Source organism: Pteropus medius, unplaced genomic scaffold (genome assembly GCF_902729225.1).
Source record: "Pteropus medius unplaced genomic scaffold, Ma_sr-lr_union100, whole genome shotgun sequence".
NCBI classification, from domain to species: Eukaryota; Metazoa; Chordata; class Mammalia; order Chiroptera; family Pteropodidae; genus Pteropus; species Pteropus medius.
Window position 1 is genome coordinate 5,290,728 of NW_024349797.1, and position 26,178 is coordinate 5,316,905.

Sequence of the window (26,178 nt, forward strand, 5' to 3'; positions counted from 1 at the left end):
TTATAAATATACCTCTAAGGTGGGTAGTGACAACCTATAGGGACAATATTTCAGTGGCCCAGTTGTCTCCATAGCTCCCCTTTACCAAGTCTCTGTTCCTAGGAACCTTCTTAGAACTTTTGATTTCATCAGAAAAAATCTGTCTAGCGAGCACCAATTATCTGTTGATTTTTCCCTAAAGCCTTGAACCTGGTGTGACAGGAAAGGTGCAGCTTTGGTATGTGTTAATCTCTCTTGTTAATGGAGGTGGTATCTTTATTTTAGACTGGAATTTCTAAGAAGGAACTTGTAGGATTTTGTAAGATTATGTGAGCTGGTTTTCTCTCTGCACAGTGAGCAAGGGGATGGTCAGAGCGGGCAATAACTAGTCCAAGGCTCCCGGAAGGTGGTGGCAAAGCCAGAATGAGAATCCATGCCTCCTGACCCTCCATTCAGAGCTCTTTCTGGTAAGGTATTTCAGCTCCTTCAGGAGGCCTCTTTGCCACACTCCATGTATGTTCTTCCTATATTCCTTGGAGAGTATGGAGATGGGCACTGGAGATGGGATCCCCTGTAACTTTGGTACAATCTTCATCAGCTCTTATCGAAGCAGTTATAGTGCAATAGTGAAAACAAGAAGACTAAAGCCCAGCTTCTTTTCTCAGCTTTGCCAAATGGCACTGGGCAAGTTCTTAAGCCCTTTATACTCATTTACTTGTCTGTAAATGAGGAATAGTCATAGTTCTGAATTCATAGGGTTGTTGTAAATTAGTACGTAGAAGATGTCTGACATATTTTATGTGTTGGCTATTACCGTATTACTGTTAACCCTCACTTGCCCTATAGCATTTTCATCTTGTAGTTTAGACACTCAACTCCTAACATACCTTGTGACTTTGTACTTCCCATCTATAGCTTTATCTCCTCCATCCAAGGTAATTTCATCCACTCCCATGACTCCTCAAATTTATATCTCTTGGTTCCATTTACATGAATATTCTATAGACTATATCTTAGCTTCATTCATTTATTCATTATTCATAGATATTTACTGAATGCCCATTGTATGCCAAGCACAGTTTTATGCATTGCTAGAGATTTAGAAATGAATAAAACAGCCTCAAATCCTTGTCCTAATGGACCTTAAAGTTCCAGTAGGGGAAACACAATCTCAAATCTTAAGTGCTGCTACAAGAAAGCAGTAAAATGGCACAGAAAGTTCTGGAGCAAGGATAGAAGTTACTATTTTGAATAAGAAAGGCTTCCTTGATGAGATGGCATTTGAGCACCAAGGAGATGAGGAAACCAGCAGCTTGGCTATCTAGATCATTCCAGGCAGAGAGAATAGTAAGTGCAAAAGCCCGAAGGTTGGAATGTGCTTGCTGTGTTTCAGATACAAGGAGGCTTGTGTGGCCGGAGCAGAGTGTTTGAAAGGGAAAGTAGTAGAGATAGATTCAGAGAAGTATTGGCCTGGATTACAGATCAAGAAGTGCTCTGTAGACAGACTACTGTTAGAGCTGGATGTTGCTTAGAGTAATAGGAGAATCCAATAGAGTGTTTTGATTGAGCGACTTGATATGATTCATGTTTTTATATACTCATTGCGGCAGGCATGCTGTGAGTATATTGCAGGGAGCAAGAGTGGAAGCAGGGAGATCAACTGCAATTGGAGGCTATTACAGCAAGCCAGGGACTATGATGGGGATGTGGGCATCATGTTCTGGATGAATTTTTAAAGAAGAGCTTATAAGTTGCTATGGATTGGATGAGGGAGTGATGGGATAGAGAGAGGAGCCAAGGACAGTTGCTAGGTTTGTGGTCTGAGCAACTAGTAATATGTTGTGCCATTAACTGAGATATAGAAGATTGGGGGAGGAGAGGGTTTTATTTTTCGGAAGGAAGAAGTCGAGTTTGATTTGGACATGGTTAGTTTGAGATGACTTTTAAACATGCAAGTGGGGATTTTGAGTAGGGGAGAGGTTGGAGCTGGAGATATAAATTTGGGAAGGTCAGTGTAGAAATGGTTGAAAGCCATGAGACTGGATGAGATCGCATGTCAGTGAGTATCAATGGAGAAGGTCTGAGGACTGAGGTCTGGGGCTGCCCAATGCTACAGAGTTGTGGAGATAAGATGGAACATACAAAAGGAACAATGAATTAGGAGAAAACTAAGAGAATGTGGGTCCTGGAAACCAAGTGCACCGTGCATCTCAAAGAAGAGGGGAATCTTTGTTAAATGTTGCTAGTAGTATAGATAAAAGAATCAAAGACTGATCATTGTATTTGGCAATGCGGTGATCCAGCATAATTAGGGGCCTGGGGTACAAGCCTTGTGGTTGCAGCTGTGACATAGCAAGCTAGTGGCACAAAGAACAGAAGAGGAAATTTATGTGACTTCTAGACATATGAAAAGATGTTCACCTTCGCTGATGATGAATGAAATGCAAACCAAAACTACATGAAGATAACCTTTTTCATCTATCAGATTAGTCAAAAGACAAAAAGTTTAATAATATACTGTATCACTTAGGGTGTGAGAGAAACAGGCATTCTCCAATTTTGCCGATAGGAATGAAAATTGTTACAAACTCCATGGGAAAGTATATCAGAGTTCAGTTCAGGGAATCTGAAACTATCTTAGATATTTCAAGCAGAAAGGGATTTAATATAGGGACTTAAGTGATGATAAATCACTGGCAAGACTGGAAGAACAAAAGTTAGGATTGTAGAATTATGCCACTGTTTTTTTTCTCTTTTTTTGGTCACACTGCCCAAGTTGTAATCAAGAGGTCTGGAAAGCTGTTGCTGACACCCAGAAACTAGTAGGCCATAGCTGAAGTAATAGCTGCTTTGCAGCTCTCAAGCCAGTGGCTGGCTGGCTACTGCAAAAACTCACAGTGGCCAAAGCCTGCATGTCAGCTATTCACGGTTCTCTATCTGATGGGATGACCCCAGCCTTCCTTCCCGAAGGATATGATGATATGATCTCTTGGTGGTCCTGCCTGTATTAAGTTACTGTGGTTTTCCAACTTTTAAAATGGTAGCACGAGGCATCCCAAAGAATCCTCTGGGTTCCAGATATATTCCTCTCACGTCCTCACTGGGTAGCATCAGTCTTATTTTCCCTTAACAATCAAGATCATCCAGAACTGAATTAAAGCCACAACTACTTTCATGAGGTTAGAAAAGGACCCAGGTTCCAGATGAAAATGTAGGCTGCCGTCTATGGCCATGCCACTCTGATCTTGTCCGATCTCAGAAGCTAAGCAGTGTCGGGCCTGGTTAGTACTTGGATAGGAAAATGTAGCCTGCCCACACCCTGACTTTATCCATGTGATATTATGAGCAGATAACCTAGCAAGGCCATGCCTGACTTCTGGCCTATGGAACTGTGAGCTAATAAGTAGATGTTGCTAAAGCCACCAAGTTTGTAGTAATTGTTTGCATAGCAATAGAAAACTAATACCCATTCAGAGATTAGAAAACTATAGAAACCCAACTGTTCAAAGTTAGAATCATTAACAGTGGGATAATAAGACATTACGTGCACGCAGATGTGATATGAAGTTTAATAGGAAGTTGACAGCATCGCTTTAAAGTATTTTGACCAATCATGTTAAATCTGAATCAGACCTTTTAGATTAGATGACTGCTTGCATTTGTCAAAACTCATAGGACTATAAAGTAAAAAGAATAAAGTTTACTATATATAAATTATACCTCAATAAATCTGGCTTAAAAAACAAGCCTTTAAAAAGAGGCCAAATATGTGGTGATAGAAAAAAAATCTAATTATGGGAGGTGAAAACACAATGTAAATATGTATATGCCTTACTGTTAAAAGGTATAGCTGAAACTTAATCGGATTTCGTTAATGTCACCATAAAAATAGATTAATTAATTTAAAAAAGGCACATGTGGCAAAATAATATCTAAAAAAGACCAAGCCTTTAGATATACCTCATTTTTCAGGAAATACTAGGGATAATTAAATGACATCATAAGGAAATAGACATGTTCAGGATGTAAGACAGTCGACATGATAGCTGGCCTGATCTTTTTAAGCAGTCAATGTCTTGAGGGGGATTGTCCTAGATAAGACAAGACTTAAGAGGCATAATAAACAAATTAATTGCATGAAACTTATTGGATCCTGATTTCAAAAAAAAGGCTATAAAATATATTTTTTAGGACAATTGTAGGAATTTAAATATGAAGTTAGTTTTAGGTGATATTAGAGAACTACTGTTATTATTAGGTATGATATTGGTATTGTTAATTGGAGAACTATCTCTACTCTTTGGAAATAACATGTTGAAATATTTATGGGTGAAGTGTCATGATGTTTTTAGTTTACTATGAAATGATTCAGTTATGAAGCATAAAAATGATACAATATTTGTGATGGTTGAAACTAGATGGATGGTACTTTGGTGTTCATTGTATTCTTTTCTGCATGTTTGAAATTCAAATTGAAATTACACTGAAACAAACAAAAAACAAGAGAAAGCTGCTACTGACCTACAAAGCTTCCCTACACAGCCCATAACCCCAAAGTGGGTGATAGACTGTAGAGTATGGAGCCAAAGGCCATTGTAAAAACTCATATCTGCTGAAACTGGCACCTCAGCAACTGCCACTGGCAAAGGAAGAAGGGCTGCTGCCTCTCTTCCACCTTCCAAGTCGTGCATGTGTGCTTGATCAGACTGTATCTAGATAAAGCCTTGCTGGCCAGGGGCATTTTACTGTGCAAGCAATGGAGCTCAAGCCTCAGAAGCCCTGACTTGCAGTGACATCTCCTAAGGACCCAGGAGGGCTCTAGCAACGTGTTCACATGGTCATGTACTTTGGTCACCATCTTTGCAAAAGTAAGATATTTCAACTGCAGATAGTTAAGACTGCTGTCTCTTTCTACTCTGATTTTCCTGTGCCACACTTTCCCTGTGTTGGATGGTATTGCAGTTGCCATGGGAATTTTTGGGATCCAGAAAAGAGGAAGATGGACTGCGGATGTATTTAATGGGTGGTTAGCAGGATATGCTCCCGTGGTTTGCAGTCATTTGCTAGTCATTCTGTTGTAGGAATGGCTTCTATAAATACCCTCTACTGTTCCCTGTGTCAATTCTGGCTTTTTGAAACCAAAGTTCAGAGCCAGAGGTCATATCACAATGTGATCATGTCCTATGCCCAGCGTCAGAAGTATTTGGTAGTGGAGGAGACAAAAGGTTAAAATGCACAGAGCCTGAAGCTGGTCTGTGTAATATTCTTCTACTTATCAGATGTATAAAATTATAAGTGGAAAATTGGGTACTCTCTGATGCCTAGTAAAATAAGCTTTCTCCTATCAGAAACATGCTTAATAACTTAGTTTATACATTTATAAATACACCAAATACTTTTTCGATCAGTATTATAAATCATAGAGTTAATTGGAATTCCTATGTTTGTAGGGCAAACCTGTGGTAATACTACAAATTGTATGTCTCACATGTTTTTTGCATATCAACTATCAACAATAAAAATAAATTTTAATGAGCCATGCTGAAAGGAAAATTCAATTATCTTTTTATCTATTCTTCAAAAGATGTTACAAAATCTTATCCTCTGAAAAAGTGATCAAAGATCATGTGGCCAAAGAAATGTAGGGAAGAAAACTTATTATGAAGATATGCTGGGCAGTCAGATAGTTATTTTTCCTAAATTTTATGATATGTGTTTAAATGCTAAAATAGCATTTAAAAATTTATAAAAATTACGTTATGATTTTTTTCCTCATTGTAAATAGGTATTTGTAATTTTGTATTATTTCACTTGAAGAAGGCCTCCACAATTGTATAAGCTTTGGATAAAAAAGAAGGAATCCTGGTCCCTCATGGTACTTGGAAGCCCAAGGTAGCTCTGAATAGCCCACCTTTCATTTGAAAAAGAAATACATCTCTATCTTGTTTAAATGACTCTCTTGGCTTTTCTGTTATGAGCCACCAGACAGAATCTTAACTGATGTGCCTTTTGACTCAGCAGTTCCACTTCCAGGAATTTGTCCTACAGATATACAGGCACATATGCAAAATGATGTATAGTCAAGGTCATTCATTGCAGTAAAAGATGGGAAGCGATCTATATGTCCATCAATGGAGACTGGTTAAATAAATTACGTACATCCATACAGTGAAATTCTAAGCATCATGTATTAGGAGGAAGCTTGTTATAATGATATGGAATTATCCCTGAGGTATATTGTTAAGAGAAAAAAGGACGTGTAGAAAAGTATGAAGATTGGGCTATTATTTGTGTAAATACATATGTACTTATATAAGTATATCTAAATATATTCATATATTTATTTCCTCGACTAAATGGCTGAGGCCAGGAGTGGGAGGGAGACTTTTCTTTTTGAATAATACAGTGGGAACTTTTAATCTATTTTAAAATAAATAAAATAAAAACTAGAAAACATCCTATGTTTAATATCTGTATAACAAAACATATTATTGTATTCGTAAACTCTCTTCGGATTAAAAAATAGATAAATAAAAATCCCTTAAGTCACCCATAAATAGAGATGCCATATGCCGGGTTGCCCAGGACAGTCTCAGTTTATGCTTCTTGTGCTGGTATATTTGTCACTATTGCCTCACTTCACCCTCAGTGGTGTCCTGGTTTGGTTGATAGACTGTCTGGTCAGCCCGCCCACAAAGCACATTGCAGCCCATAAGAAGTTCAGCCCAGCCTACGATGAAAATGAATTCGCTTCTTTGGCTGATGACCAGACAAAGTAGTTGACTTGCATTTAGGGGTCTAGAGTGAAGAAGAATGTGTGTTTTTAATAGTCAGTGAACATCAGTGAGGTAGGCAGTGATCACATCATGCAAGGTAATGGGAAGTGGACCTAGCTGAAGGCACACTAGCTCCCCTTTCCCATCTCATGCCAGCGCTGATTGGGAGGAACGGTGGATGGGCTGCCGTGTTACTTATCTGATTATTTTCTCTCTCTCTCTTTGCTGTGTAATGATATGCACAAATGTTACCCACATATACCTCATGACTCAACTCTGTAGAGCTTACTACAGTATATTTGCAATCTTCCTCTACCACTTGAAATGTGAGCACTTTGAGGGGAAGAACCATGTCTGATTTGTGTCCTGGTACACAATCAGACTCCCTGTGTCCTGGCACACAGTCAGACTCACTGAATATTTGTTGAAAGAATGAATGAACTCTGTGGAAATCTACACTGACATCTGGCGCTCTCTTCACAGATTCTGATTGTCAATCTTGAAGACTGTAACCTTTATGAAGGCAGGGACTAGATTTACTTGAATCAACACTGGAACCCCAGTGCAGAGCACTGATATATAGTAAGTACTGATAAATATCAGTTTGATGAGTGAATGAATGGATAAATGAATGATTCAGTTTTTGCATCAGTCACTTGAGGATCGATTTCTTATATTGATCTTCCCATCAGTTATGAACTGTTATGGACTGAATGTTTGTGCCTACCTACCCTCCACCCCCCAATTAAATTTATATGTTGAAGCCTTACCCCCCAAGGTGATGGTCTTTGGAGATGGGGACTTTGGGAGGCAATTAAAGTTAGATTAGGTCATGAATACAGTAGGGCCCTCATGATGAGATTGGTGGCCTTTTAAGAGAAAGCTTGCACGCACCGAGGAAAGGCCCATGTGAGGACAGAGTAAGAAGGTGGCTGACTGCAAGCCAGGAAGAGAGCTCTCACCAGGAACCCAATCTGTTCACACCTTGATCTTGGACTTCCCAGAATTTAGAACTATGAGAGATTAATTTCTGTTGTTTAAGCCGTCCAGTCTGGTGTTTTGTATGGCAGCTGAGCAGACTAAGAAAGGTGGCCTACCTTGCCCTGGCACAGGGTGAGAGAATTCTCTCACCTGGTGGAGGAAGAATCCATAGAGGAGGCAAGGTCTGGAGACCTTACAGGAAGACAAGGAGGGCCTTGTAAGCTTTTAGGGCTTTCCATGTGTCTTGGTAAAGCGCCATCCTGCATCTGCAGTTTCTTAAGAGCATTTCTCTTCAGCTGTTGCATTCATGATGGATGATATTCCCATGCCAGGGAATATAGTCCCCTGGGGATGCTCATGTTTTGATAAAGTCTAAAAAAACACTGGGTGGAAGAAAGTAAAGTGAAATAATAATTTTAAATGCCACAATTACTTAGAATACAACAGTCCTAATTATTAACTTGGATCGTGCCATATTCGAATGGATTGTAAGTTATGCAGTTATAATTAAATTAGCTGTCATGCCATCCTCTCTTCTACTGAAGAGTACATATCAAATTCAAGTGACTGTGTTGTTGTTTAGGGAAGATGTTGAATTTACTCTAGTTTTCCAAAAAGAAACTAATTCACAAATTTTAGTATTCTCACTATTAATGGCAACAAATTACAATTGATTGAGACATTGTAAGGTAGAAAACAAACCATTTCTTTTAGTATTGCCTCTTTCTACATCCACTTTAAAACGGTAAATGCTCTTGAAAGATAACATGTCACTAACTCCCTATCCACTTGTCTGCATAATGATGGAGCAGTGTCAGGTGTGATATGGAGTTGTTTGTGTGTGTGCATGTGCATGAGGATGCGTGTGTGTGTGTGTGTGTGTGGCTAGGGGAGATTTGTGGGGGAGAGTAGGAGAGGAAGCTAGAAAGAGGATAGGCAGAGAAGGGGGCTGAAGGCTCCATAGCCTCACAATTTTTGCTTTAGTCCCTACAACGAGGCTCAGAGGCAGGCATGGGGTCATCTGAGGGTGGTGATTCTGTGTCATGTGGCCACAGTCACCATTTCTCCTTACCTGTGTATCATTAGGCCTTATTGTCTTTTGATAACTGATTGGCTCTGGGACACCATCTTCTGAAGAGACATTAGTGCCTGGCCCACACTTAGCCTCCCTTTCAGTGTCTGGAACCAAATCGATCTCTGGGACAGAGTGAGTGGTTTGGTGGCGGGAGGAAGTTCCGAGCTTGGGGTCGGATGCACCTGGGCTTGAATTCCAGTTCACCCAGTGACTTCATGGCCTTGGGCTAGTCACTTGACCTTGATAAACCTCAGTTCCTTCATAAGTAAGTGGGGTTGATAATTAAAGTTTCTATCTCATAGAATTATTGTATTAAAATCAATGTCGTGTTTAACATAGGTCTTGGCACATAATAAGCCTTCAATAAATGTGAGCTATTATTTTTTCAGTATGTTTGTTCATTCTTTTCATATACTGAAGACCAGGAATAAAAAGACCTTTGTTGAGACACTTCCCAGTCATCATTGACAGTCTGCCACTCAGCTTGGGATGAGTTTATTGCTAGGACAAAAACCAAAATGAGTGGGCAGAGCCTACTACTGTACAGTGTCAATCAGGAAGGCTATTCTTGACTGACTGACTGACATTCGGGATGCACAGAGCACCCTGGGGGTACTGAGCTTCTCTGAGTCCTGAACATGCAGGTATAAGGCAAGAGTTCAACCCTGAGAGAGTTTGCTGGAATCCAAAGCCTGAGTTCTAGAAAGCAGGATTCTGGGTAGGATCCCCAGAGCAGTTCTTTGTCGGGAGAAAACAATATGGGAGTGCCAGGCTACAAGGAGAGGGATATAATCATCCTACAAATCGCTGGTCGCTGACACACAGCCTGGAAGGTCCCTCTCCTAGAACGATGTGTTGTGTATGGGAAGCTATGTCTACCCCTGGAACTGAGGCTCAGATTTTAACAGACAATGAGCAACTAGCTCAGCATTTGGAGGCTTGTCACTAATCATGGGTGCCTTTCTGGTATGTGTCTTTGGGTCTTGGTTTTGTCACCTGTAAATGGGAGAATAGATGGTCCCTGAGATCATTCTAGATGTTTTCCCTATAAGCATCTTTGCTGTAGACATCTTTGCTGCAGCATGTGTGCCGCAAACAATTTTGCCACATAACTAACTGGCTGGCTGTAAGGCAATGTTGCCATAAAAAAGATAAAATCAAGAAAAATTAAAGAGGCACATGAAAAAGTACATAACGAAATTAAAGACTTTATTATGAAATATAAAATATTCGAATGCACCTAAAATATGTGTAGAGTCATGGCAATACTGCGCAAATAGCTGGTTTTATTTTGCGGATTGTGTCTAAGCATTTGTCTTTGTGCTGTGGGAAATGTAAGCTCAAACATGCACCCTCAAAGAGAGACCTTGGCTTCTCTTTCGCCTCCCAATTTAGTGTATTTCAAAATAAAAAACGCACTGTCCAGGTAAATCATCATCCTCTGGAAGGAATGCTAGTTATTTTAAGACCACCACCATATCTGCTCTGTCATGGTAAAGACCAACGGTCCCCAACCTTGTTGGCACCAGGAATCAGTGCTCCTATGAGAATCTAATGCCCAGTGATCTGAGGTGGAGCTGAGGAGGTGATGCTAGCGCTGGGGAGCGGCTGCGAATACAGATGAAGCTTTGCTTTCTCACTTGCCGCTCACCTCATGCTGTGCAGCCCCATCCTAACAGGCCATGGACCGGTACTAGTCCACAGCCCCGGAATTGGGGACCCCTGATATAGACCATTATGAGAGCTAGTTAAGATTTATATATAATATGAAAGTAGGAGTCACCGCGAGAACTTCCTTGATGGATAAATGAAACCAAGCAGACAAAAACTACAACTATCAACCAGTTTTTATCTTTTTTTTTTTTTTTAATGGCAAAATTGCCTTACGGCCAACTAGTTATGCAACAAACATGTTTGCAGCAAAAAGGCTTCTGGCAAAGAGGCTGCCACAAAAATACTGAACACGTCCTGAGTACCTCCCATTGCAGATATTCTGTGGCTGGAAGACTGTGGTGAATGAAATGGTTAGTTTTTGGTGGTCTGCCCTTTCTGCATCTCACTGTTTCTTCCCCCTTGCCACTCGCCCTGGGCCCCAGGGACATTCTTGCTGCTACCGGGTGGTCTAGAACTCCAAAATTTGTGGTTACCTCAGTCACCAGTACTGATTACTGTGAAATTTTGCTCCTTAGCTGCCCCTCTCTGTCCATTCATGAGGATGACTTTCTCATTTCTCCTTTTACCTTTCACTCACGACAATGGTGCCATTAGGTCATTCATTCCTTCATTCCTTCAGTAGGTGCCAGGCATGGTGCCGAGGGCAGAGGAGACAGCGAGAGTGAAATGAGCATTGTATTGTGTTGTGCTTATGGAGTGAACATGATGGTGGAAGAAACAAATCTGATGACAAGTGTAATGAGAAAGGAACCAGCTCTCTGAGGGCAGTTATTGGCGAGATGGTGTGGGGGGTGGAGTTTAAAGGGAAAGGAAGTGGGCAGGTAAGATCTCCCTGAGGAATGGAACAGGTGAGCTGAGACTTAACTGGTAAGTAGGAGGGGCGGGGAGGGAGAGGCGTGTGGGAACGGGGGGAGGGATGTTAACTCCATGAAGGCACAGATTTTCACTCATGTTTGCTGCTGTATCCCAATGCCAGAAATGGTAGGCACGCAACAAATAGTTGTTGAATGAAAGAATAAATTGACCCTGTGGCATGAAAGGAGCTGAAAGAAGTTCAAGGTCTCTGCCGTGCTCTTTTCGGAAGGTCACAGCTCAAGAGTAGAAGTCAGGGAGCTGGTTAGGACGCGCGTCCAGTTTGGACTCCCCCAAAAGCAGACTCTGAGACCAGGATCTGGGTGTAGGTAGTTTTTATTTGGAAGCATAAGTGAGAGAATAGGGGAACCGAGAAGAAAGGAACGCCAATAAATAAAGGGTGAGTTAGTGAATGGGGAGGTGGGCTGAATCCATTTGGGAACCTCTGAGTAATCTTGTGGAACATGCCTGAGTATTGTCCTCCCAAGGGGTGGGGATGGGGAGCATCAAACCTCTAACACTTCTAGGCTGCCCTTGTCTGGGCTGAGAAATCTCTTAAGCAGAGGAGCCACTTGGGGTGGGAAGGGGCCAGCTTTTCAGTGACCCTCCACCACAGCTGCAGGTGAACTTAGGAGGCTAGAGGGTCTGGGGTGGGCATCAGCAGGATCTGCTGCAGAGGTGATGCAGGGCTCCAAGCAAGAGAGAATGGTGGCTTTGATTACTGTGGCAGCGTTGGATGTGGAAGACGTAGGCAGAGTTGAGGTATTTGTTTGGATGTGAAAGGCGATCAGCAGTCAAGAGTCAGGGCTCTTCCTTCCTCCCTCTGTCTCCCCTCTGTCATCCTGTAAGTATGTGTTGTTGTCTGGCTTCCGTGGAGGTGGACTCTGAGGCCGAGTTTATGAAGCAGGCTGTTTAAGGAGAGGCCTTACACCAACCCCTGTGGAAAGGAGGAAACAGAAGCAGGAGTGGGCAAGGGAAGAACCACCAGCAGCCTCAGCCAACCCCATAGGGTTCTCTTCGAAGTTGTCCTGCACGGGGCCCAGATGCTGGACCTCCATCCGTCCAAGGATGGGGCCAGCCTGGGAAGAGACTGTGTGACTTGGGCAAGGCAGCTCTGTTCAGCTGAGGCAACTGCTCTGAGAGTGTCCACCACAGTTACTAAGAGTGTTTTTTTGCATGTCATGTACTGTTGTAGATGCTGGGCGTGCAGCAGTGAGTGAATGGGGTGAAGAGGCGAGGGCGATAGAACAAACAAACAACACATCAGGCAGTGAGACGGGTAAAGCAGAAAAACAAACAGGGTTAGCTGAATGATGGCTAGACCCGGAGGATGAAGGTGGCATAGAGGTGAGGGAAACTTGGAACAAAAAAGCAACCTGACTATGACAGTTTGGTGGGGCAGCCTCTTCCTGCACTGGGCTCTCCAGCAGCTGTGATCTGCGCCATCTCTTGGCCATAATTGTCTGCCTCTATGCAGGGGTAGGGGCAGCCCCCTTCTGGAGAGAAATTTGCCTTGGGCCCTTCTGCTTTCTTGTTGGCCAGCAGCCTGGGGTTTTAGGAGCTGGGGGCTGGTGTGAGGGGTGGTAACTGGAGGTTGGCACATCTTCCCACTGGCACTGTCACCTTCCACCTGGAACGGCTGGCACAGCCACAGGCCTGATCATTAACCCGGGGATGGGTGTGTGTGGGGAATTGGCAGAGTGGGTGGCTGGGCCCAAGCCCGAGCTGGGGGGGCGGGGGAGAGAGAGAGAGAGAAGTGTGTGTGTATGTCCCTGCTCTTCTGTGCTCCCCAAGGCCTGTTTACTTGGCTGGCCTCTCCTGAGCAGGTGCCTGTAGAGGGCTCATCACGATGCCCTCTATTGGCACAGTCAATGGATCATTACAGGAAGGAGGGTGCGTGCAGCCTCCCTCTGGGCAAAGGTGCAGCTGGAAGACTGGCAGGCAAGGGGCCTGAGATGGCCCAGACCACCCACAGTCCTCAGGCATAGCCCTGCCCCCCCAGGCCCCCCAGCCAGTCCCACAGACTAGCTGCTCCTAGTAGGGGAGGGCGCTGGCCAAGGGCCACCTCTGGGGATGCCCTGGCCGAGGGGCAGGGGAGCTTCACTCTGGGCTCTAGCCTGCTGTAGATTTAGCATTGGGAAAAAAAAACAAAAAAAACCCGACACTGAATTAATTGGCAACTAGCCTGTCAGGTTTCTGACACCTTGGGTGGGCTTCTTGGTGACTGCATGTAGCAGCAGGGCTGGATGAAGACCTGTGGAAGCCCCGGCACTTACTTGCAACATGAAGTAAGACCAGTAGCGACTCCTCACATCAATGTGAGGAAGGCAAAGACTGTTCTCACCTTTGGTGGCAAGGGCTGTTTTGTCAGAGCTCTTGAACAACCCTAAGTTGAAGTGTCCCTCCTCCTCTTTCCCTTTGTCTGGCTGGACTGGCAGAGGGCCCTGGGACATGTTAGGGCTGTCCCATTTACCGAATTTTTTAAGGTTAAGTAAGTCTCACGCATTATTTGAAACATACATATATATTTGTACTAAAATAATTCATTATCTGAAATTCAATGAATTTGAATAATTCATGGGACATACTTATCCTAAAAATTTGGTCATTTATCTGAACTTCAGATTTAACTGGCATCCTGGATTTTATCTGGCAACGCTACTTGAGAGCCACATCTCACTTGGCCCATCATGTCCAGGGAGCCAGAAAGGGTAGGCAGAGCCTACCCCACCCCACCCCACCCCACCCCAACATTGTGAGTGCTCCCTGAGCTGCTTCTGAGTGAAGGTTCCTGTTTAGGGGTGGTGGTGGGTGTTGAATTAGGAACCAGAAGGCCTGGGCTCTGAGTCCCTGAGTAGTGTGAGCCCTGACCTGTTATGCCGCCTTTTTTATAAGGCAAGTGCTTGACTTGAACTTTGACTGCCCAGGCACACATTCACAGAGACATCCACTTCAGAGATGGCTATCTCCGATGAACACATTGCCAGCGAGTGGAGTCGAGTCAGGCTGCCTCTCCCCACTGAGCCTCCTTTGTTTGAAAGATCTCGGCTGATTGTGATAACTGACCCTTTGGTCTCCTTGTTTGTTTTCTCTTACCCTGTTTTCAATTTCTGCTCTTATGTTTTAAATTCACCAAAAAAGAGTAAGCTGTGGAAACCCTAGACCTCCACCCTTGACCCCAATAAAGGCAGAACCTTAGGCCAATATGCACGAGCTCTTTCTCTCTACCCGAGACCTTGCGGTGTGGCCCCAGGTGTGATGTGTAGCTTCCCTGTCTTGTAAGTAACAAACTCGTGTCTTTTCAGTTTCCTGATGGTTATTGCTGAAGGGCGTCTTGCAATCATAAGAACCACAAGGGCTAATCCAGTCACAACATTGGTTATCGATAGGTTGAGACCAGCACAAAACACCCTACTCTTCCAAGACCGAGTTAGGCACGGTTAGGCTCTCTGAGATCAGCTTCCTCATCTTTAAATGGGTGCAGTAGCAGGTATAAAGCCTGCCATGAACATGCGGCTGGCACATCATCCATCCTAGTATATTTAATCTGTGCATTTTAAGAGCATTGAGCAGGAGTCTCAGACTTAGATGCCCACCAGTGCTGGGTGTGTATGTGTGTGTGAGTGGGGGGTGGTGAGTGAAATGAGAGCAGTCATCTAAAGGGCACAATAGAAGGAGGGGGAAGGGGCAGCTGGATTTGGTGCTAGCTGGTTTTTGCCACAAGGTAAAGTGAGGTCAGATCTTATAATTTTTAAAACAATCTAGATATCTGGATTTTCACACAAAAATATAATTTAAAAATATTGGCAACTAATTTATATTTTTCTTTAAATAACATTTTAAACACTATGTAACTGCAATAGACAAATGAAACCTAATAGTTACATCGTTCTTACCACGTGCCAAGTTTTATTCTAATTGCTTCATGTGTATTAATTCATCAAGGCCCAGCCTCTTCCTTTTCTCACCAGCTGTGCCGTGGTGTGCTGGTAACTGTCTAACAACTGGCTCTCCAAAGGTGTTTGCTAAGCTGATCCACATTTATAGCCTATAAAACCGAAATCAGAATGTCTACCTCTTAAGGTTAAAAGTAAAGAGATTTTGTGAGGGAACGTTTGCACTAAGCCTTATTTCAGTAAACAGTAGTTATTGTTATTGTGATTACTTCTGAGTGTGACCCTCTCGCTTGTCACCAGGCTTTGGTCTCATGCTCAGGTACATAGTAAGTGGTTAATAGACGTTGAATTTATTTTCTTATGCCCTTCACTTACTGGGATCTTCCCTCTTGTTCAAACCTGGGCCAGTTCAGCTTCTTCTGTGATGCCCTCTTGATTGCTCTTACTCACATGTCACCCGCTCCGAATTCTGCCAGTTAACATGGGAACATCTCTAAGGAGATGGAGGCCCAGGACATGGGCAAAGAGCAGCAGCAACCTCTAGGGGGCAGCATGCTGGCTTTGTTGCAGACACTAGGACAGGTGTGTTACCTTAGGTAAAACTTGCATCTTCTCTGATAGTAAATTGTTCTGCCTGTAAAATCACAGTGTTAACTCCTTTCCTGTCTCCCAGGTGGCTGAGAGGCAAATAAGTGACCACTAAAAGAGGAAAATACCTTGAAAGTTAATTCATCACATATATGTGGTACCAACTTCTCCAACTTCTCTGTGTTTTCAGTTTTGTCATCTGTAGAATGGGAATAATAACCATTTCTACCTCACAGGGTTTTGTGAGGATTAAATGAGTTACTTTATGTAAAATACTTAGAACAGCCCCGTCATATATTGCGTATTATATGTTAGCTATTATTGTAAATAAGATTAAAGGGTAATAGACTGTCAGCTTGAAAGTTGCTTTCAGGAGTCTGGGGATTCTTTTAAGTGGGATTTTGCAATATTTCCTCCTTGCTGGGTGCTCAGAACCCAAAGCCACTGGGGACCTGAATTCACCTCTCCCTACCCTCCACACAGACCCCTGTGGTTATGCACAACTCACACACTTGAGAATTCGAGAAGGTAGCAGAAGGTTGGACACCCTATCTTTGACGGTAGGCTGGAGAGCACAGAGATACCTTCATCCAAGTCCTTTTTCCTTTAATCCAAAAATAGTTTTTAAGACCAAAGGAGGCCCAAGGTCTATATTAGACAGGTTCTGATCTCAGAGGAGACAACATAAGTATCATGCAAAGTGCTGGACTGAGGTCAGAGAACCTGAACTGAAGATCTGGCTCTGCCAGTCTTTGCTTGGATGCTCTTAGTTATGTGGCTACTCAGTGTTCTCATCTGTAAAATGGAAGGATTCGACACGCTCTCTGAATGCTTTTTCCATCTCTCAAGTGCTGTCTGTTCTTTGCTCTTCTTTCTCTCCTGGGCCTGGAGGTCAGAAGAGATGGAGGCAGCTGGAATTTTAAGAACCTCTTTCTTGATTTCTACCCACTTGGGAGGTTGCATCTGAGTGGAAAGCCTCTATAAGGGATAAATTGCTGAGTAATAGGGAGGACCTTAGCCCATTTGTGAGGAGCAGAGAGTAATGCTGGTGAGAGCTCATGGCAAGAGAAGGGGAAATGGTAGAGGAAATCTCAAGTGCTTCTGGCACATAACTGGTGCTCATGGGGATATCAGCTCCTTAGCGGTTTGCTCACCCTTGGGAAACTCTCATGCCCCAGTACCTGTGTTTCAGGTGAGGCTATTAACCCTTGAACTCTGCCCATCCCTGTCCAGCAGTGGGGATGTGACCCAAGGTGGGGATTATGAGCCATTTTCAGGGATGGTGAGGGAGAGAGCAGCAGGCTTCGTTCTCTGCCTGCACTTTTTGTGTGAATGAGGTAAGCCTCAGTTTTATTGCCATCTTTGTTGCCACATAGAGAACTTGCCTGAAAATGAAGCAAAATTGCAGAAAAGAAAATAGAAATAGAAGGTCCTAGTGACATAATTTGAGCTCCTAGATGCAGCTATGCCTAAGGCCAGTTCCACCCTAGGATTTCCCATTTATTTCTACCAGTTAATTCCTCCTTTTGATTATTCTAAATTGAGTTAGATGTCTATTGATTGCAGTTGACAGAATCATGGCAAATATAGTGTCCAATAAGCATGGTAGCTTTTAGGATGATATGTTAAGTCTTTTCTACTCAAAGTGGTCCAAGGACCAGAAACATGGGTGTTCCCTGGGAATTTGTTGGAAATGCAGAATCCCAGGCCCATCCCAGACCTATTGAATCAGAACCTGCATTTTAGCAAGATCCCAGGCGATTCATGTGCACATTGAAGTTTGAGAAGCATTACTTTAGACCAGTGCTTCTCAGCTCTAGCCGCACACTTAAAAGTCCCAATATCCAAGCCATACCCCAGACCAGTGAAATCAGAATTTCTGGGGATGGACCCTGGCATTGGCATCTTTTAAAGATCTGCAGATAATAATGTGCCGCCAAGGCTGAGAACCACTGCTCTGGAGTGATTTGCTTGGTGGGAGCTAAACAGTTTAGTGCTTTGTGACTTAGCTTAGAGTAGAAGCCTGCTTCCGGGGAGGGCACAGCCAGGGGACTCCTTGATAGCAGTGGGGATCCCTTAGGAATGAAGCAAGAGCTGCCCCTGCCAGGCTAAGGGGCCAGACTGAGCTGTATCCCACAGACAGAACCTGAGGGGTATTTTACCAAGTCCTGGGATACTTTCTATGCCTACCATCACAAAAATGTCTTCTTTCTCCTGAATTCACAATCCAGGACTACATGAAAATCTCTTATTTTTTTAAAAAATTCAAGTCCCTCTGACATAGAAACTTGAACAAAAGCACAACTTGAATTCCAAACTGAACCCTAATATTATTTTGAACTACACCCAAAATATGATGTGAGTTTTCATTGTTCTTCTAAAAATCCCCATGCGGTGAATCAATTCACTCTGGAACAAACCCAGGTGCTATCTAAAACCAGTCAAGTGGAAGAAAATGGGAATGCAAAATATTTTCTGACTCGAACCTGATCAAAACTGGAGATGTCCGACTGGTCACTGTGGGAACTTGGCCCGTGGTCTCACATTTCCAGTGGTTGGTAAGACGCTGTGTTCTCCTACCTTTCCATCTCTCTCTGAGTGGGGACCAATTATGGAGAGGTCCAGGTGGCATCGTTAGGATGTTAACAGGTGGCAGTGTTCAGGGTGCATGGACAAATGAATAAAATGGAGGTATCCTCCTAGGAATAGGGAGATGAAAGATAGGTAGGGAGTGTATGGAGCTGCTTTGTGTTTATTTTTTATGGTTTTAACTGCTGGCAAAGAACCGTTTCCTGCCTAGAGCTCTGCTTGGGAGCAGGGAGAGGTGTGGGAGGGGTTGGGGAAAGAGCTGGAAGCTGACCTTCCCCTGCTCACCATAGTCAGCAGCTCATTAGGGATTCTAATCAGGCAGAAATATTTTTCCGTCAGCTCATTACAAACTCTAACAAGGTCCTAACTCCAGGTCCGCTGTGTTTCTCCTGCTGGGGATAACGATGAGCAGCTTGTTGGAGCCTTTGGTAACTCATTTGTTACAACATGCAGTTCACAGCAGCAGGAGGGCTTTGGGGCGGAGGAGGTGGAGGAGAAAGCAGGGGAAGAGATGGAGGGAGAGAGTCCCCTTTGCAGAGGACAGGAAGTAAAAATGCCTGATGCTTTGAGAAGCCAAGCCCAGATCCTAATGGATACCTAGAATCTTCTGGGCCTCTGGGCCTAGCTCTGTGTAAGGCACAGACCAGCTCCAACTGTGTGTGGAAGCAGGTAGCATCAAGACTACTTGCTGGCTGGGGGCAAGTTTTTAATCTTGTGGAGACAATCCTGAGGCCCTGTGCTTTGCATGCTTTCATGGCCCCAGAGGCTAATCCTTGAGCTCACTCAGAGATTTGAAAAATATTTGTATGTTATAATTTCCAGCTCAAAAACTGTCAGTGTGTCCCTAATTCTCGTCGTCCTACATCTAGACTTCTTTATTTGTCTATTGAGGCTCTCCACAAAATAATCCTACTCAAACTGGCTGTATTTCAAGTATTCTCCCCATCTGAAATCTCCTATTTGAAACTCTTAAGATCCTGGTCTCTTTAATATTTGATATAAATTCTTGTTTTTACCTTCTTGATTCTTCTATCCATTCACCAAACCTTAACCAAAACACTGTATCTTCTATAAATCCTTTCATGATTATGCTAACTTTCATGGCATTCCTACAGCATGGCTTAAAACAGGGATTAGCGAACTACAACCTGTGAGTCAATTCTGGCCCACCATCTATTTTTACAAATAAATTTTCATTGAAACACAGCTATACTCTTATGTTTACTTATTGTCTACGGTGGCTTTTGCACCATAACAGAAGAGTTGAGTGGTTGCAGCAGAGATTATATGACTCACGAAGCCTAAAATATTTACTATCTGCTGCCCCTTTGCAGAGCAAGTTTGCTTACCCCAGCTTAAACTATAAAATTTATAACATGCTTTGCTTTCTTAAATTCTTCTAAAAAGGCTCCCCAGAATCTTCTGTTTTCCTCCTCTCTCCCATCCAATCTGCACCCTTCTGCTCTTGTCATGCTTTGCACCTCCATCGCATTTTTATCTGTTAGTTTCTTGTGATATTTTCTCTTTGTAAAAATTAAAATAGTCATTTATGTGCCCGTTTTGTGTAATCCTCTAGTCCGTAACCTCTTTGTGGGCAGGGTCTCTCAGTTTAATCTCTGCAGCCCCTCACTCTTAGCACAAAAATTCAGTAAGTGGGGGAAGGACCTTGTTGGTTGCAGAGTCTGCCATGGCTCCTGAGTAACCTCCCTGGAATTGCCTTGAAAGGTGTCACCACCTTCTGAAAGTTCAGTGCAGGGTAAGGCATCATGAAGAACTGCATTCCTTGTGGACTGAGGCTATCTAACCCTGCCCTTGAATTCGGAGCTAGATCCTGCTTCCGTAGTAGTAAGACCCCTGTGTCATGGAGGGAGGGATGCTTACAACTTCGTGAATGAGTTTTGGGATGCTATTGACCTGGTTCCTTTCTATCCCTCCCTTCTTCTCTAATAGCCCATTTTGTAGAATTCCAGATGTAGACCCATCGATACTATGGAGATATTCAATAAAAAGAAAAGCTTCCTGTCTTTTATTCCTTGTTATATAAAATCACAATGACATTGTAGTAGGCAGAATAATGCCCCCCAAAGAGGTTCATGTCCCAATCTCTAGAAACTGTGACTATGTTAATTTACAGTGCAAATGGGAGTTTGAAGATATGTTTAAAGTTAAGGACTTTGAGATGGGGAGATTATCTTGGATTATCTGATTGGGTCCAGTGTAATCACCCAGAGTCCTTACAAGATTAGGGAGGCAGGAGAGTAGGATGGAGAGATGTGACATGAGAAGTACTCAATCCATTGTTGCGGGCTTTGAAGATGGAGTAAGGGACCATGAGCCAAGGAATGTGGGTGTCTTTAGAAGCCAGAAGGGCAAGGAACAGATTCTCCCCTAGAGCTTCCAGAAGGAAGGCAGCCCTGACTGAACTTAGACTTTATCTCAGCAAGACCCACGTCAGACTTCTGACCCCTAGAGCGGTCAGATAACAATTTGTGTTGTTTGAGGTGCTGTTAGTGGTAATTTGTTATAGCAGCAGTAGAAAACTAGTACACAAACCCTACTTCCCTTCCTTTTCAGCCCGGAATGTTTGCTCTTGCCACTGATGCTAAATGGTTTAGTAACTCAGAAAGGCAGAGTGGGAAGGTAGAGGCTGGATGGGCATTTGCCCATTCATTCCAGAAGGAAATTGGTGTTGTCCACAGTCATGGAGCTAGAGCTGCGCTGGTCATCTTGGAAATTGTGACCTTGCCCCTGAGAATACGTTAGATTGGGCAAATGTGAACGGTCTTTTGCTGGCAGTCTATTTGGGGGAAGGGATGGACTGGCCTTGTGGTTTTTTTTGTTGAATATGTATAGTGTACAAATTTCATGTATTTAGCACCAGCTGGTAGGACTCTGGTTCTCAGAGAATCAGGAACCCTAAAGTTCAGGGCCTGGGGTGATTTTATAAAACAATTGGATGAACCCTGCCTCAATTATCTATTGACATAATAATGCTACATAAAAACCGCCTCCCGAATCTCACTGACTTAAAACAGTAGCCACTTATCATTGCTCTCAGGTTTATGGATCAGCTGGCCAGTTCTGCTTATCTGGGTTGGGCTCGGCTAGGTTCAGCAGGGCTTGCTTACACATCTGTGGTTAGTTTGTAGGTTGGCAGGAGGCTCATTGGTCTGAAACGTCCTCAACTGGGGAGATGGCTCTTCTCCACAGGTTCTTTTATCTTCCAGAAGGCTAGCTGATCTTGTCCTCATGTTGGAGGGAAGGAGGGAGAGAAAAAGAAAGAGACAGAGAGAGAGAGATGGAGGGAAGGAGAGAGGCAGGCCTAGGCTTGGAACTGATATGCCATCACTCCTGTTGTTACATTCTATTGGTCAAAATAAGTTATAAGGCAGCTTATGTTCAAAGAACAGTAAGATAGACAAATAGGCTCAACCCCTCGATGAGCAGAACCACCAAGTCACATTGCACATGGTGTGGGAAGGATGGCAAATTGGGGCCATTTCTGCAGTCAATCTGCTACAAACTCTGGGAAGGAAAAACATCTTTTCTCCCCAGTAGCTCCTGAAGGCTGACGTGAACAAGGCCACTGCCCACATCTGGCTCCTCTCCTGGCTGTGGGAGCTATCAGAGCCTCCGGATCCTTTCCTCTCTTCACTACCCAAGAAAGCCGTGATTCTCCTTATGAATTGCCAGCCACCAGCCCCCTCTCTTCTCTGTCTCTCTGCTCTGAGCCTGAGGGATATCGTGGGCGACTGGCTGGCTTGATGAATGCTGCTTCTGTAAACCTTCCCCTGGCCTCTGTCGCAGCATCAGCGTGAAATGAACTTGCTGATACTCCAAGAGCCACAAACCTTTTCCTCTTCCCCAGCACGACGCATCCAATCGATCTGGCTGGGTGAGCCACAACAAACCCCGCAGAAAAAAGCATCAGCAAATTTAAAGCCTCATTCGAGGTCTTGATTCACCATAAACTAAGTTGCCAGCAGCAGGCATTGACACCTCTTCCACTGTCGTTGATTCTGGATTTATCGACTTGCCGTTATGATGTTGATATTGACCAAGACTGAGTTCCAAATGAAAAGGCCCAAGGCAGTATATCTTTATTGTTCAAGTAAGCCGAGGACTTGCTAATCCTTCCTCGTCCCACTCAATAATGTTACAGAAATTCTTTTGGAACGGAGAGACCATCACTTAGACACAACAAGATGCTCTCCCCGCCCCAAGGTCTCTTGAAATGGGGATGGAGGGACAAGGAGTATGTTGAGAACACAACCAAAAAAGTGTTGGGAAATCTTTTCATGTGCACACCCAAAACCGTAATACCTTTAACTTTATAGAGGCCTAACTCTCTCCTCCTGAGAAATAGCCCAGAAAAAAACAAAAAAGGATTTCACATGGGACCTGCTCATGAATAGTATCTACTTCCCTTTCCCCACTGGTCCTCAGCCTTGTGTACTTCTAAGCCAGGCTAGCAAATTTCAGTCTCAGGGGATGCTTAGCCCTGGCCCCCAACAATGAAATTAACGTGACATTTGGTTCTTGCTAATTTCAAAGCCCACTAGGAACACAGATAAAAGGGAAAATTTATTACCTGCTAATTTATTTTCTCACTGAAATACAGTCTGCAGCCCTTGCTTTAGGGGAGAGTACGTTTGCGGTAGAGTAATATACTATGACTTTTGAGTTACATTTGAGTTACTTGGGGAGTCAGGATTCCTGGAGAAACCAAGGAGCTGAGCAGACAAAACAGGACCAAGGAAGGAGCCTAGAGAGGCAGCATCAGGCAGTGAGCCAGAGGGGCAAATTTCTAGCCCAGCTTCCTTCCCCAGCTCTGTTCTTTATAGTCTCTAAATGCCTGTTCAAGGAGGAAAACAGGCCAGTGGGAAGAAGCCAAGGAAGGCAGAACCACAGGAAGATGGAGCTGTGAGACATGCTCTCCCCTGCCCGTAGGTACTCAGGTGCAGGGGCTCTTAGATGCTGATCTACAGCGGGACTCTTACTTGTTCTCTTTTCTGAGACTTGAGTTGTCGTTAGCAGTGTGATCTCCACTAGCCCTCCTGGCTTGCTGCTCCAGTGAGGGGAGGAATAGATGACAGCATCAGCCGCATCCCAACACAGAGATTCAGAACACAGGCTTGGCAGCCAGACAGTTTTGGGTTTGAAATCTAACTTGAGCACTTAACAGCTGGGTGACCTTGGGCAAGTCTCTTAACCCTTCTAAGCTACAGCTTTCTTATCTGTAAAAAGGAGGAAAATATAACAGTCCCATGGCAGACACTGTTTATTGCCTCCTTTTCTTTTCTTGCCAACAAAATATCAATTTTGCTCAGGTATCACTTCCCATGATCTTTGAAGAGGTAGGCCTAGTTCCTAATCTTGAAGTGAACATGTGATCGGTTCTGGCCAATGAAATGAAAAGGGAGCATTTCTGGGGTGGTTCTGGAAAACATTTTCCCTCCTTGACAAGAGAAGGCAGATGAAAAGTATTTCTCTGCTCTGACAACTGCTTCCTTCCTGATATGTAATTGGTGGGTGGGAAGAACCTCCCTGCTTATGTGGTCCCCTGCTTCCAAAGTTTGTTGGGTAATGCTAAGGCTTTGACAACCATTTTACTATCAAGAGAATGTGGAGACACCTAACCAGGGGTCCTGCCATCATGGGACAGCTAAAACAAAACCATTAACTGCCCATATTTCACGTGGGAAAAATTAAGCCTTGTTTATTAATGCTGCTGTGCACTGGTTATTCTGTTCCTTGCGGCCTAAATATTCATAAACGATACAAGTACCTACTTGATGGGTTTGATGAGAGTATTAAGGGACATAGTCAAAGGGTCTTCTGGACAGAGATGTGGAAATTTCTCCAGTCTCTCTTTTGAAGTCTTGGCAGTAGTTTTTTGAGATTTGCTGCCTGGGAATAATGATGAAAGAGAGAGACTGGGAAAAGAAAAGAAGTGGGAGCACTCCACTCATCTTTTTTGGTTTTGGGGAGAAGGCAATTCAGGTCTTAGCTGAATGATTTTCCATCCACCAGGCGTGTGCTTTCTCCTGGGTCAAGCACCTATTGAATATATCTTGCAGGCAATGACCGAAACGTTGTATGTGGCACATGACTGTATTTTGAAGATTTTGCAGCTATGTTCATGAGAAATGTTAGTCTCTAGTTTTCTTTACTCTTTTCTTTCTTCCATTTTTTTTTTATTTTTTTTTATTCAAGGGTAGTACTGTCTTTGGTTTTGGTATCAGAGTAATGCTGACTTCATAAAATGAGACAAAATACTCCCTTCTCTTCTAATTTTAGGAAGATATTGTCTAGAATTGTATTTCTTCTTTAAATGTTTGGTAGAATTTGCCAGTGAAATCATCTAGTCCTGTGGATTACTTTTTCAGGGGAAGATATTAAATTATAAATTCTATTTCTTTAATAGTTATAGTACTATTTAGGTTATCTATTTCATCTTGGGTGATTTTGGGTAGTTTGTGGTTTTTGAAGAATTGGTCTGTTTCTTCTAAGTGGTTGAATTTATTTGTGTAGAATTATTTATAGTAATCCTTTATGGTCCTTTTAATGTCTGTGGTGTTTAGATTGATAGCACATCTTTCAATCCTGATATTGATAATTTGCCTCTCTACTTTTTCGTCCTTCTAGAAGTTTTTCAGTTTTACTGATCTTTTCATATAACCAGCTTTTGATTTTCTTAATTTTCTTAATTTTTTGTTTTGTATTTATCTGCTATCTTTATTATTTCCTTCCTTTTGCTTGCTTTCTGTTTTGTTCTTCTAATTTCTTATTGTGGAAATGTTATTGACATGTTATTAGAATTATTATAATCTTTTATAGCTATAAATCTCTCTAGAAGTATGGTCTTAGCTACATCTCACAAATTTTGATATATGTTTTCATTTTTGTTTAGTTAAAAATATTTCCTAATTTCCTTTGAGACTCCTCTTTAATCCATGAATTATTTGGAAGTGTGTTGTTTAATTTTCAAGTATTTGGAGATATTGCTGTTTTTCTTTTTCTTTCTTTCTTTCTTTTTTTTTTCTGGTATTATGATCAAGTTTAATTCCATTATGGTCAGAGAACATTTTTTTGGTATCGTTTCATTTTTTAAAAAATTGGTTAAAGTTTATTTTATGCCCCACGACATGGTCTATCTTTGTGTATGTTCCATGAATGTATATCCTGCTATTCTTGGGCAGACTACACTATTGGGAAGAACGTGTATTCTTATGTTGTTGGATGGAGTGCTTTATAAATGTTAATTATATCTACCGTTTGATGATGTGGTTTAATTTTTCTATATTCTTGCTGATTTCCTATTTACTAGTTCTAGTCATCATTAAGGGTGTTGAAGTCTCCAACTATAATCATAGACTTGCCTACTTTTCGGTTCTTATCAGTTTTTTCTTCACGTGCTTTGAAGCTCTGTTGTTAGGTATGTGTTTAAGGCTGCTATTTCTTCTTGGTGAATTGACATCTGGTAATTTTTTATTTCTGAAATCTTTGCTGTCTGATATTAACATAGCCACTCTGAATTTCTTCTGTTTAGTGTTTGCATGCGTACATTTCCCTCTTTTTATTTTTTAACCTACTTATATCATTATACATAAAGTGAAATTCTTGTAGAAAGCATATAATTGAGTCATTGGTTTAAAAAAATCTATTCTGACAACATCTGTCTTTTAATTTTCACTTAATGTAATTACCGATAAATTTTGGTTTAGGTTTACCCTTTTATTATTTGTTTTCTGTTTGTGTCCCCCAC

At 42.7% G+C, this 26,178-nt stretch overlaps 1 protein-coding gene across 1 annotated transcript in view; it reads left to right on the forward strand.

Moving 5' to 3' along the window:
* Positions 1 to 26,178, forward strand: part of NRXN3 (neurexin 3) — a 1,605,778-nt gene that overhangs the window by 13,482 nt on the left and 1,566,118 nt on the right. Inside the window, exon 4 of the mRNA XM_039883931.1 lies at positions 7,239 to 7,337. The gene's annotated coding sequence lies outside the window, so the exon portion shown is untranslated. The remainder of the gene's footprint in view (positions 1 to 7,238; positions 7,338 to 26,178) is intronic.